This window comes from Pinus tabuliformis, chromosome J, assembly GCF_031772625.1.
Source record: "Pinus tabuliformis cultivar Carrire ecotype Pingquan chromosome J, CPIR1, whole genome shotgun sequence".
Taxonomy (NCBI): domain Eukaryota; kingdom Viridiplantae; phylum Streptophyta; class Pinopsida; order Pinales; family Pinaceae; genus Pinus; species Pinus tabuliformis.
In genome coordinates this window covers 996,552,436-996,565,932 of record NC_142295.1, presented here as the reverse complement: position 1 = coordinate 996,565,932, position 13,497 = coordinate 996,552,436, and the positions used below count along the sequence as shown (strand labels likewise).

The following is a 13,497-nucleotide window of genomic DNA, read 5'->3' as shown; positions in this document are numbered from 1 at the left end:
TACATTACTTGCTCCACACATTAAATTACCTCTTTTGTAGAAAGGCATGCATTTACTCTTTTCTTAGAGAGGAGGGATGCTACCATTTAAGCCTTTTAGAAGATATTGGTATAACAAGTGCATGATCGCTCTATCTAAGGGACATACAATTTCATTCAAACACACATGTCAATTACTTCTTACACACAAATTTTGAGCTTTCCATTTTGCAACATGACTACATAGGGAGATGGAAACAACACATATGCAAGAATGCATGTAATAATTGAATGGTCTCTAAATATCATATCCTACTATGAAATTAACCATATGCCTAGAATGAATGTTTTCTACATTAACGTGATTCTCATTCTCCCTTTCTAAATGATGATAATATTTTTGTAATATGATTGCTTAGAAACAATCATGTTGGAGTTAGATATTGAGATAGAGGAGCTTTGTATTGATTAGAATCAAACATTCGTGGAAAATTATGAAAAGAAAGAAAAATGAAAATATTCATAGTAGATTTATAAAGTATTTAGATTTTCTAGAAACAAACATTGCAAATAAAACAAACACACAAACTTGTTGTAAAAATTATTGCCCCTTAAAATGTTGTATTTGTCTCATTAGATATGACTATAATAGTTTTAAATATTTAAAAGAAAAATAGAAAAATATTTCACCATAAAGAAGTGTAGAAGACCATATTGTTTTATTATAACATACTTCATCGTTAATAACACATATCTCATTCTATAAAAATTAGCGATAATATTTAATGGATCAATGGCACAACTATTTGTACTATCAAGGGAAAAACAAAACCTGGGTTAATCTTATGAATACTGTCTTATGCCTATGTTTACTACTACATAGGTCGGGTTAATCATACTAATGGTTATCCGATTGAAATTAGTTTTGACCAACGCTCTCTTAAAAAAGGACACTCTCTTAAGAAACATAAATTCTAGAACTTTGTATAGAAGGTTGATTTGAACCCCTACTCATATTAGATATGAATATCTTATGAAATTCATTTTTGGAATTTTATTGCATATTACAATTTAACTCTTAACATTGATGTTGGTGTTCACGTTTCAGTTAAGAAGTTGCATTAGAGTTGATTCAATACAAGCATATATGAGAAAGGGTATGCTAATTAATTCATGTGTTATCTTCGCACTGCAAGTCATCTAATGACATAGAATAATATAACCTCTCATTAATATAACCACTCAGTTTGTAGGGTTCATGGATCGATCAAGTTACAAAACTCTTATAAATGTGATTTTTATAATAAATTTATAATTAAATTATATATATATATATATTATTAATATAGTGAAATATTGTTCAAAATATGTATTATATTTCAAAATATATTAAAAATTTTGTGATTATATTGAAAGTGTTGACCTAACAATAAAACATAGTAACCACTCTTACGGATTTAATAGAACCTATATATTGTAAATAATAACTCTCTCACTCCTCCCTACTGATCTTTCTCTCAATTCTTTGAAAAAAAAGAATATTCTAATTTAGTTCAATATTTCTGTTAGAGAGAGATAACATCCATGTTGCCTTCTTTATAAATGTGTTGAATAGTAATTCACCTAAAATAGTGATCAGTTCATTTGTCCTATTCATCCAGTATACTAGAGAAGGAGAATTTAGAGAAGGTGATTCCATAGCCCAATCAACATTAATGTTTGAGTCCCCAAAGACCATTAAAGATTCAACCTGCAAAATTTTTTCTTAAAAAAGAGTCCCCCAAAGTGCTATAAGCTCAAATCTTGTATTTGAACCATGCCCAATATTCCGAGAAATCTTATAATACTATGTACTTGAAAAATTTAAAACATAGCCACTACCATAGCATGAATTTTGAGAGGCCCATCAAAAAATGCATCAGAAAATTATATGTGAGTTCATGTGCCTTTAGACTCTTTTTATTTGGTTTTTTTTGTCTTGTTTCCAAATATTGTGCTACAATATCTGTATAGAAATGATGTAAATGTGGCCTCTTTGCCTCGAAGATGAAGCCATTTCTATAGTGTCAAATTCCCCATATGATATATTATATGGAGGACACTTCACTAAATCTCTCTAGTAAATTTGAAGTTTAAAAATAAATAATTGACCCATTCTTCCTCGTCAAAACAAAGAGAGCACATACCTAAGCCACTGGAGCCTCTCTTATGTAAATTATCCCATATAATAACCTTATCCCTGTGTAAAAGTCATCCAAATATTTTCAGCTTTAGTGATAAGTTCCAATTCCACATACTCTTACACCACCACCTTCCATCTCCCAAGGCTTGTATATTGATATGGTTCTACTAAGCTTCTCTTGGTGTAATATTTTCATCCCCAAACTCACCTCTCCAAATAAAAATCCAAAATAAACAAAAACCACGCCAAATCCCCTATCAAATAATCTTATAATTTTAATTGTTTGTTGTATTTTTATACTTGAGGATGACAACATATTCTTGACAACATGCAACAAAGCTAGCATCAAAACAACGCCATAATCGATGGTGATATCCTAACTCTACTACTATCACATAACTAAAAAAAATTAATTTTAATTCAATGAGATATATAATAAAGTAAATATTATCATGTTTATGATGGATTGATCCCTACCAATATTTTAATAATTTAATTTATATAATTAAAAATAAACTTTTACACTTTTTATATATATATATATATATATATATAGATATATATATATATATTATTTGACTAAATATAAAACATAAAAACATAACGCTATAGTTTATTAAAAATAATTTATTAATTATTATCTATAGATTATACGCTCTCATGAAATAGGGTGGTTGCACAACCATAATTCTATAATTCTATGTTGCATTAGCTTCATGTATCTCTAGTAGGTTTTACTCCTTATACATTCATTAAATTTATTGAGGCAAATATGCTTTGGTTTTAAAAAATAAAAATGGTAAAGTTACATGAAAACAATAACATTTTATGGAAAGATGTACATGAAAGCAATAACATTTTATGGAAAGATGTAGTTTCAGGTTTTCTTTTAATAGTAAAAGTGACCTATAACAAAGCTGGACAAACTTAAGTTCTTCAAGCTCCATTAATGGATTATAAAATTTCTTATCAGTGCAGTGGCAATAAAGTTTCAAAAGAGACTAATGGCATACCTTTTTCTTTGCCAAGTTAGATTCGTATGAGAACATTTTTGTCATCGAATACTTTCTTTATTTTTATGGCAAGAGATTCATAAAGTTCTTCAAGCTTCATTAATGTATGATAAAATTTATTATTATTGCAGTGGCAATAAAGTTTCATAAGAGACTAATGGCATACCTTTTTCTGTGCCAACTTACATTCGTACCAGAACATTTTTTTCCTTCATTTTTACCGCAAGAGATTCATAACAAATCCTTTGTTCTTTCATAATTGCATGACACGTTACGTCTGTCCTTTAACGAAAAGTCTAAACAGGGAGCTTTTTGCCAACTCCCAATTTGCCAGAAATCTGCAAAAATAAGAAGGGGGTGTGTACAGGTACGAGAGATTGAACAGAGGATTTGCAAACCAATGACCGATAGCAGATAATGGTGGGTTGGCACGCAGAAATACAGTGTCAGCGATTTTTTCTGTCATATGGTGTCTAGAGGCATATAGCCTTGAACTTCCTAGATGAATCCTATATACTAGAACAATTTAACTTCATGTCTAGGAGATCTAAGTTCTATGTTTTACTTGGACAGCTCTTTGGAAAGAGGAGTAAGGGTCATCTCCAAGTAATATACAAGATCTATCATTGACTTTCAAAGGATAGTTGGGGATAAAGTGGCATGATGTTGGAGCATATGAAGGAGGGGGAGTAACAAAGGAGGCTAACAATATTTGCCTCTTTTGTTCAACAATTTTTCCATGACATCACATATGAATTAATCTATATGTGTGCTAGAATAAAAATGATTGAGAATTATTAACTACTTGTTGAGATACGAGATGCACCTCACCATAAGAATAATATCATGAGTGTAAAGAAGAAGGATGATGACTATCCTTGTTAGAGTAATTCTTGCACAACTTGCATCTTCCAAACTTGATTCTAACTTGTTAATGTAGATGCCACAAATTGTAGGGTACACCTAATAACCTCACTTAACTCCCATATTATGATAAATATCTTCAAGCTAATCCTTAGTATTCCTAAACCTAGCAATAACATTTTCATACAATATTTTATTGCAACAACTCTTAACTCAAAAATAATATTTAAATTTTATAGTCTATTTCAAAAGTTGTGAAGCAAGTGTACTCAAACCTAGGGGTGGGGTTCTTGTACCTGTACTTGATTCGCGCACCTAAGCACTAGAAATCGGTTCAGGTTCTTCTCAAACACACCCTCCCTTCCAGACCATGTTTGGATATGGAGAAATCGATACTCTGAAAATTAAAAATGGATTCTTTCTTTGTGATAGGTACTCAGTACCCCGTAAAAGGGTGCATGTTCCTGTGAAAACAAGTACTTAGAGGGTACTTAGTGAGTCACAAAGTTTTTTTGTGTTGGATTTTTAATAAAATATTAAAAATTGATTAATGGCTTTATGGTCACATGCTCCCACTAAACCCTAGATTTTTCTAAACCAAAAGAATTATGGTTGCCTTGTTTAATATTCATTGCTTATGGGCTATGGCATGAGAGTGTTCCCTCCCTAGAGAGCTTGTTGAATGATGAGATTAGTGATGTTGATCATGATGAAATGGATGTTGATGAGTGATCATATGGCTTGAGGAAGCCAAATAAGTTATCTTGAGACTTGTTTCATGTATTGAAATGCCTTAAGGAAAAATTTGAATTTAACATAACAATGGAGTTCTAGACATATAATATATATCTATTATCATGATTCATATCTTTCCACTTGATATTAAATTTAAAATTTCAATATGAATATTCTATATATATATTAAATTAAAAAATTCAAAATACAAAATTCATAATTCAAATTTCATATAAACTATAATATATTATATATCCTTATATAATCAACCATAAAAGTTTTAATCCAAAAATTATAATAAATCAAAATTAAATCAAATCCACTCTATTTTTTAAATGCATTTAATATAATTTACTTAAATTTTCTTTTAACTATGAGAATCATCTCAAAAACAACATTCAAAACCCACTTTCGCTTTTGTTGGAGTTTCAGCATTTTGAATCTAATGCATACCAATGGATAATGATTTAATTAAATATCATGGAAGATTCAAAATGACTCTATCTCTTTCTATTTTCTTCTTTAATTCAGGTTTCCCCATCCCTTATGTTTTCTCTTTAGGTTGGATGTTGTGGTTTATTCTGTTCACAAACAGACGCAAAATAAATATTCCACCTCTCACATTTTACAACTTAAAGATGATATGCAATAAGGACTCCATGTGACAGGTGGGATTCTACTTTTAAGTAATGGAAAGAAACACTGGAACTTTGCCACTAGCTTTCATTAAGTAATACAAATGTCCTTTTTATTGAGAAATAAAATATTTTCAAATTCTAAATAATTTATTTGGTTAATATATTTTGGTACTATTCATTTGGATCATTCCTACCACTCATCTAGTGACCCAGAATAATACACTACTCTTTTTGAAGTCAGGTCACGTAATTCTATACTAATGATCCACATTATCGAAAATGTCAATGTGACTCCCATTATAAATTTATGTCAAGGTAATGATTGAATTTTTTTAATTATATTTATATGCCGTAAGATGATTTGCTATATATATATATATATAATTTTTATATATTTTTAATAAAATGCAATTTAAAAATATTTGATTTAAAAATTATTATAAATTTATTTTATTATTGAGAACTCACACATGAAGTGTAGTTACAAATAATAAAACTAAGAAGTGCAGTTACAAATAATAAAACTAACTAAGATTGATATTCATAATCATTTCATAATGGAGTTTAAATAAAAGATTAAAAAAATTATTTTATAATTTTCCCATTAAAATACATTAATATAGATTTTGGAATATACAGATTCTTTAAAAATCCATAATGAGTTTCATTAACTTATTTTAATATGAAATCAAATAAAACTTAAATTTATTTTAAAAACATTATATATATTTTTAATAAAACATAATTTAAAAAGATTTTATATTTAAAAAATACAAATTATTGTAAAGATAAAAATCATTGTAAATTTATTTTATTATTGAGAACTCACACATAAAGGTAGTTACAAATAGTAAAATAAGATTAATATTCCTAATCATTTATAAATAATAGAATAATGGAAAAAAATATTTAATAATTTTTATATTTTGGAATATTTAAACATTTTGATAAATATAAATAAAATTAAACAATTTACTTCATTCATATTTATTAATTTTTTAAAATATTCTAAAATTTAGAATCCATAATTGATTTAATTTAAATATATGCCATTCTGTCTCAGAGAATACTCTCATTGTAAAGGTAGAAAATTATAAAATTGGCTACATTTATTTATTTGTAAATACGTTATTTTTTTATGAGTTACTGATTTAATGTATTCAATACTGATTATTTTTATGAGACTTCTGCCAACACCCAGATCTGTGCATAAACACGGTGACCTTAGCGGTAAAGTAAAATCCTGCCTGTCAGATGGAGTCCTTAGTGCATATCATCTTCAGGCCATGAAATGAGAGAGGTGGAATATTAATATTTATTTTGTGTCAACAGAGTAACCCACAAGCTCCAACGTAAAAGGAAAAGAAAAGATAAGGTGTGGGGAAAGATGAATTAAAGAAGAAAGTGGAAAGAGATGGAGCCATTTTGAATCTCCCATGATATTTCACGAAATCATTATTCATTGATATGAGGGTATTCTAAATCCTGAAAGTTCACTAGAATTGAAAGTGTGCTTTGAATGTTGTTTTTAGGAATAATTTATTTATATAGTTAAAAAAATTTCTCATGATTTTTTGAATAGTCCATTTAGTACGGGTTGCACATCCGGTAACCAAGACTTTCCGGGAGGTTACCTTTCTCATGATTTTTTGAATAGTCCACTTAGCACCAGGTAATCAAGACTTCCAGGGAGGTCACCCTTCTCATGATTTTTTGAATAGTCCACTTAGCACTCATTGCATGAAGAAGTGGGATTGGCACCCCATAACCAAGACTTCCCGGGAGGTCACCCATCCCAGATCACCTCTAGCTCAAGCGCGTTTAAATGGAGTTTTCCCCACAATCAAGCCTACTTAGCTTGCTACCCCATTTGCAAAACCTTAGCAAATATTGTGCCTCATGAACCATTCAAGTAGAGTTCTCTTCACTCTTTTCAATTAAGTATTGGGGGTTTTCTCAGTGCATATATTAGATATCATTTTTTGGGATTCAACTGCGTTAAGTAAGTCATTCATCTATGACCATTTCCATGAGAGGTAGTCATAACTAACTAATTTCTCATGACTTTTTTTAATAGTCCACTAAGCACTCATTGCATCGAGTGATGCTCATAAGGATGAAGAAATAGGATTGAAACTAGTGAAATAAATCACAAAGCGTCAATCATTATAAATGTATTCCATATAAGAGAAGTTTTTTGAAATTGTAGATTCAAAATTTTATTGTTGTTTTGTGATAGTATATATTAATTCATTAGGTTGAATTTATTCCATATAAAAAAGGTTTTTGAAATTGTAGATTCAGAGTTTTATTGTTGTTATTTGCTAAGGTAAAAAATTAATTATTTAAATTATAAAATTATTGCTATTTAATTATAATCACTGAAGAATGTCAAAATAATAAAACCAAATTAAAAAATTATTGCTATTTAATTATAAGGCATTTGTCAGGGAAAAAATGTCAAAATAATAAAACCAAATTATTATTTACTTATTATTTTGTTTTAGTGACGAAAGCAAAATTTTAAAATGATATTTACAAATAATTTTTGGAATAGATTATAAGATGTAAAAGTTATTTTTGACTGACGTGTTTATAAGAATGTGATGGCTAAGTTTAAGAACACTGAGAATTAGTTGGAAAATATTTATTGTAATATAAGAATTAAGTATACTTGTCATGTGTTCTTTACTATTTTTACATTTATATTAACAAGCTAAAAAACATGTTTAGAAAAAACAAATTATACAAAACATTACTCTAACAAAGGTCCACTAAGCATTTCATAAGGTCTATTAAGCATTTCATAATTTTCAAGGATCCTTATTAGTCCCTGTCTGGGACTAAAGTTTATTTATAACCAAAGTTGTGAATTGGAGGTCTTATTATACGCTTCACGTGCTGCGATGTGATGTTTTTTTTTTTTTTTTCTCCGTAAAACTGCACTAATTTATATTACAAAAACCAAAAATACAGCAAAATTTACAAAAGGCCGAAGCCTCGCATCTCCGAAGAGAATTTCCCATGATTATCCATTCTAAGCAACAGGCAAAAAGGGACCTGTTTCTTTCCTCCAACATAACCAGTATATAATCGACACAACAGGCTTTTGAGCCAACACAGCGGACATATGACTTGACACGATGGACCCATAACTGGACATAGTTGACACGTAGTCTAACACAGTGGACACGCAAACCTTCGCGGCGGACATTGACTCTATGACAAACAAACATACCAAGAAAACAGAAGGAGATGAACTGAGAGTAGCATTGCTGGCCATGAAGACAGAGGCTTCTGAACTAATCCTCATCAGTGAGGTAAGGCTCATCCATTGCCAAGCCCTTGAGCTTCTTGTCATCCTCTGCATCTTGGTGCGACATTTTCGGAGCTGGCTCACTGGGTCCAGCTTCTTCTGCTTGCGTGGGTCGCCTCATGTCCACTTTGGGAACCTGCATATCCACCCTTGGCACTGTCAGGTTGTCCCCAGGCCTCCGGAGGTTGCTGCAGTGCTCCACAGTGACTGAAACAATCGGTGTGTTATTTTCCAGCGTGCAGGGGATACGATATCTGACTGCCGGATGCTCCCTGTGACCGCAGTCCAGGATTTCACCCCTATCTCGTTCAATGCTATGGCTAACGGTGCCTCTCAGGCCTCTGTTCTGCCCAGAAGGATTGTCCACAGAGACGGAGGGTGAAGTAGCGGGCCTCTGAGTAGCAGGGTGACCCCTTGTTCCACTGCGTCGACTTCCCATCCTAAGTCTCTCAATTGGCATCCTGCAATGGCCTTCCTTAACCAAATTCCTCGAGGAAAGCTTACACCCTACCAGAGTATGTTCCGTTGTTTCCAGAAGTTGCTGAAGCCGCTTGGAAGAATGCAGGAAAACAGCATGGGCTCCAAATTTATGGATTGCCATGTGCCTTGTCCGTGGCTGCACATTGAATGGCGCCTGAACCAGAATGGACATCCCAAGAAAAATCCCCTCTGCAATGAATGTCGCTTGAGCCGAACTGAGCCTCCCCATGGCTTCAACCTTTGGCGCCTGAATCGGAATGGACATCCCAAAAAAAATCCTCTCCGCAATGAATGTCGCTTGAGCCAAACTGAGCCTACCTATGGCTTCACCCTCCTTCGCAGTTATTACCTCGGCGTGTTGATTTATGGTGGCTTGTCCGGGCTGCCAGCTGCCCATGTGACAAGCCACCTGCCGTTCATTCGTTAAATACACCCGCATCCGGGGGCTGCAATGTGATGTTATTTTAGCCAGGACAAATTATTTTATCGTAAGTTTTATGTTCACGGGTGCCTATTTTCCTTTCCTGCATGTTCTTCTCCGTGCCGTGCATGAGCGCCTTGCATGCACCCAGTGCCGGATGTCTCTCGTTCGGGTTATCAATTCTCCGAAAAAAACAGCTACCAGCAGCTTGGGAGAGTAGTTCAACATGGGCTTTTCTCCTCGCTCGGGCTATCAATTCTCCGCAGAGAGTTTTCCTATTCCGAAATTTGTTCAACCCTTCAGTTCTTCCAATTCAAGGTGGTCCTGATTGGAGATTCAGGAGTAGGGAAGTCCAATCTGCTCTCCAGATTCACGCGCAATGAATTCTGCCTCGAGTCCAAATCTACAATAGGCGTGGAGTTCGCAACTCGCACAGTGCAGGTAGATCAAATTAGATCCCTGCTCTTCTCTTTCTATTCAATACCTTTAACCTTACTCGCTTCCAAATCTGGTAAAACCCATCATTGCTTTATTTCAGATATGGTATGGTATGGATCACTGTTAGATTGCTCAATGACATGTTATTGATTTTGGAGTTGTGGGTCTGCTTAATGGTCCACCATGGTTGGTGGGTGTTTTTTTTGGGTCTTATGCTATAGAAAGGAAGCGTAGGATTTGGGTCGATCCCCACATTTTGAAAGGGATTTAAGCTATATATTGGGCAATTCATCCCATATCTTGTTTTGTGAGCAGAATCTCAGTGCTGGTATTGGAAATTCCCTGATATCTATTTATATCAAGTTAGGTTGAACTCATCGAACATCAGCCACACACATCATGTTTTAGTTAACTGGATCTCAGTAGCCTTCACCCGCATCGTGTTTTTCCTAACCCGATACTGGTGGCATACGTCAACATCCTCTTTTTTAGGAACCCAATTTCTGTTGGATCCACCCACACTCGATCTTTTAAACTGAAATTCATCGACATATATTGGTATCTTGTTTTGCAAACTCATTCTCAGTAGTACCCCCGACATCGCATATCTGTCTCTCATAACACAACACAATCTGAGGATAACCAGCCCGCATATTCATGCTATGGATTTTAAATTTTAATCTGGGACAAGTTACCAAACCTTGTCTATTAGAACTAATTTTATTTAGAGTCGGGCGACATTTTGTTATTCCTCTTGCAACCTGTTAATTTGAATCGAGTCTTTGTAACGCCTACACCTATCTTATTTAATACTATGTCCAGTAAAACTAGATATATCATGCTACTAATCCATATCTTGTAAGATCGAATTAAATCTTTGTAAAATGAGCACCTGTCTTGCTATCTTTCCCAAAATCTGCATAACAGTTTAACAGATGTTCTGCCCACACACTATTATCTGGTTATGTTAAATGCTTTCAGTAATAAATTACACAGGATGTTCCATTTTTGTCTTTAATTACATCACCGTACTATTAGCAGTATATTGTTATGTGACTGCAATCCTGGTAATCACTCAACAAATGATCCACCTACGTCTTAGGAGCAAATACTGAGCTTCTCTTGCTTTGAACTGAATATCAGAAGCCTCCTCCCACATCCCTGTAGTATTCACCGACACATTATTATATTCAACTTAATCAAAGTCTCCTGAAACATCCGCTGGCATCTTGTTATATCAAATAAAATCTTTGTACCATGAATCTACTTTTGGTCATGTCCAATCATATCTCTGTTTGTCAACTCACATCTTTCTGCAATGTTTTCGGTAGTGGTTTGGCAAAAGATCTAGCACCCCCACCTCTAGTTATGTTTAATAAATTTGGAAAAATATGCAAATGATCAGTTTTTGTCAACTTCAACTAAATACCTGTGGTGTTAATCTCAAAGTTAGTTGATGACATGATGTAATAGTGCCAAACAAATGATCTATCTAGATTCTGAATGTTACATCTGGTAACATGAAACTAAATCTTTTCAGATATACTGGACCGAATAATACTGTCTTGTTAGCTTGAACTATGGTTCAGTAAAATCCACCGTCTTCTGTACACCACTTCTGCGTTGTGCTAAACTAAATCACAATCACAATGTCGGCCCTGGGGAATGATCCAAGATCAATAAAATGAACTAAATCTTAGCAATATCTGGCCACATGTTGTCATTTCAAACTCAGCTCTGGTAGTGATCCGTGAGTGATCCATACACAAACACAAATCTGCTTATGAGGAGTCAATTCTCAGCAGAGCTGTGTTGAACTACATCCTAATAATATTCATCCACATTCTTTTATTCTGCAGTCAGTTTTCGTCATATTTCATCAACTGTTCCTTTTTGTACGCCTGTAGCTGAGTCTGTTTAAATTAAACCTTTCTAACAAAATACAATGGCTGCTTTAGTCTTTTGAAGCAGTGATCTGTAGGAGCCTACCCCAAAAAGATTGGACCATTATACTTTATATGTTACTTTGAATAACTAAAAGAGAATGGCAGGAAGCCTGAAAAAAAGGATCTTTCATGCAGATTATTGATATTCAGAATCTCATTGTTCAAAAAATTGGTGTTGGCAAACAATTGCTGAGGGTCCAGACATTGAGTCATTGGAAAAGTTGGCGCAAACATTGGAAAATCTTGGCAAACTGCAGCACAAATAAAAAAAACAAATAAAGGTAATTTTATTTTCCGTATCTATATATATACATGTCATAAACTAAGAGCAACATCAAATAAGCACATTGGCACAGAAAAATGGAACAAAACACCAATATATATCATGTAGTGGATGCCAGATCCTAAATGATACAACAAAATCAGTACTAAAAAATCCATCAGTACTAAAAAATCCTGTTCGTTGTCCATTCAAGACTAATAAATACAAAAATATCAAATATATAATAAATGAATCTCATCAGCATTATTCATCTATAGTGATTAATCCAAGTGTGAGCTATTGATTGACTGCAGGTCCATCAACCGCACAGGCTTTCTGGGGAATCTTACAGTCAAACTCCCTCAAGTTCTGTTGTTAATTCCAGGTATGGTCTTTGCCTCTCCATGAGCGGACACACTACCTTCTTTTCAGTTAAAGTCTTCGGTGGTTGTGTTGAGGGTGACTGCAGTACACTGACACCCTTTGCTACATGCAGACCAACACGGCGACGGGAGGTCTGACATAAGTAAGCGGGGCTTTTTGTTTACAAAATTAACTCTAGCAAATGTTTTTTTAGTTGCATGCCTAGAACAAACTAATTGATTCCACCAGTGTGATGAATATTTTTCTGCAGGTAAATTTCCTGACTGGTTCTTGGGCGAGTTTTCTAATCTTCTCGAGGGCCTCTCATGCTTATACAAAGTGCTTGTTTCCTCCAGGTGCTACTTTCGACCTGTTTTCAGTAGTCCCAGCAATTTAGAGTTTAATAACTTATTCGAGGGTTGTTCAGACTTGCAAATTTCCATGATATCTTATTGTTGTTTTATGTCAGGACCTATGACGCTTCAAGTCGATTGATAGTATTGGCTTGCGTCTCGAAGGGGTTTCTTTACACTGAGTTATGCAAAACCTCTGTTATTCTCAGTGTATAATTGAATATCTAGACAGTTGACATGTATACTTATTATCCAAGAGGTTTTTCGACCATTTTACTTCTATATTGACTGTAAAGTTTATATGTATATGGCAGCTCCTTTGATTTTTTTTAATACAACATTCACTATTGTTTCGACATGTTTTTAAAAGGAGTTTTTGACAACATTGCCTTCTCTATATCATTTTCTATATGTACTCAATAGTTCTTTTCTTGGCTCTGCAATAAGTTTGTCGACGTTCTTATGGAATTTGGCCTTATCGCCTGAGAGGATTTTCCCGCTTAGTTTT

At 33.4% G+C, this 13,497-nt stretch overlaps 1 long non-coding RNA gene across 1 annotated transcript; it reads left to right on the top strand.

Moving 5' to 3' along the window:
- Positions 1–9,827: 9,827 nt before the first annotated feature.
- Positions 9,828–12,803, top strand: LOC149230191 (uncharacterized). Its single transcript, XR_016247355.1, has 3 exons — positions 9,828–10,068; positions 12,588–12,658; positions 12,770–12,803. It is a non-coding gene; the product is annotated as an uncharacterized LOC149230191 (long non-coding RNA).
- Positions 12,804–13,497: the final 694 nt, after the last annotated feature.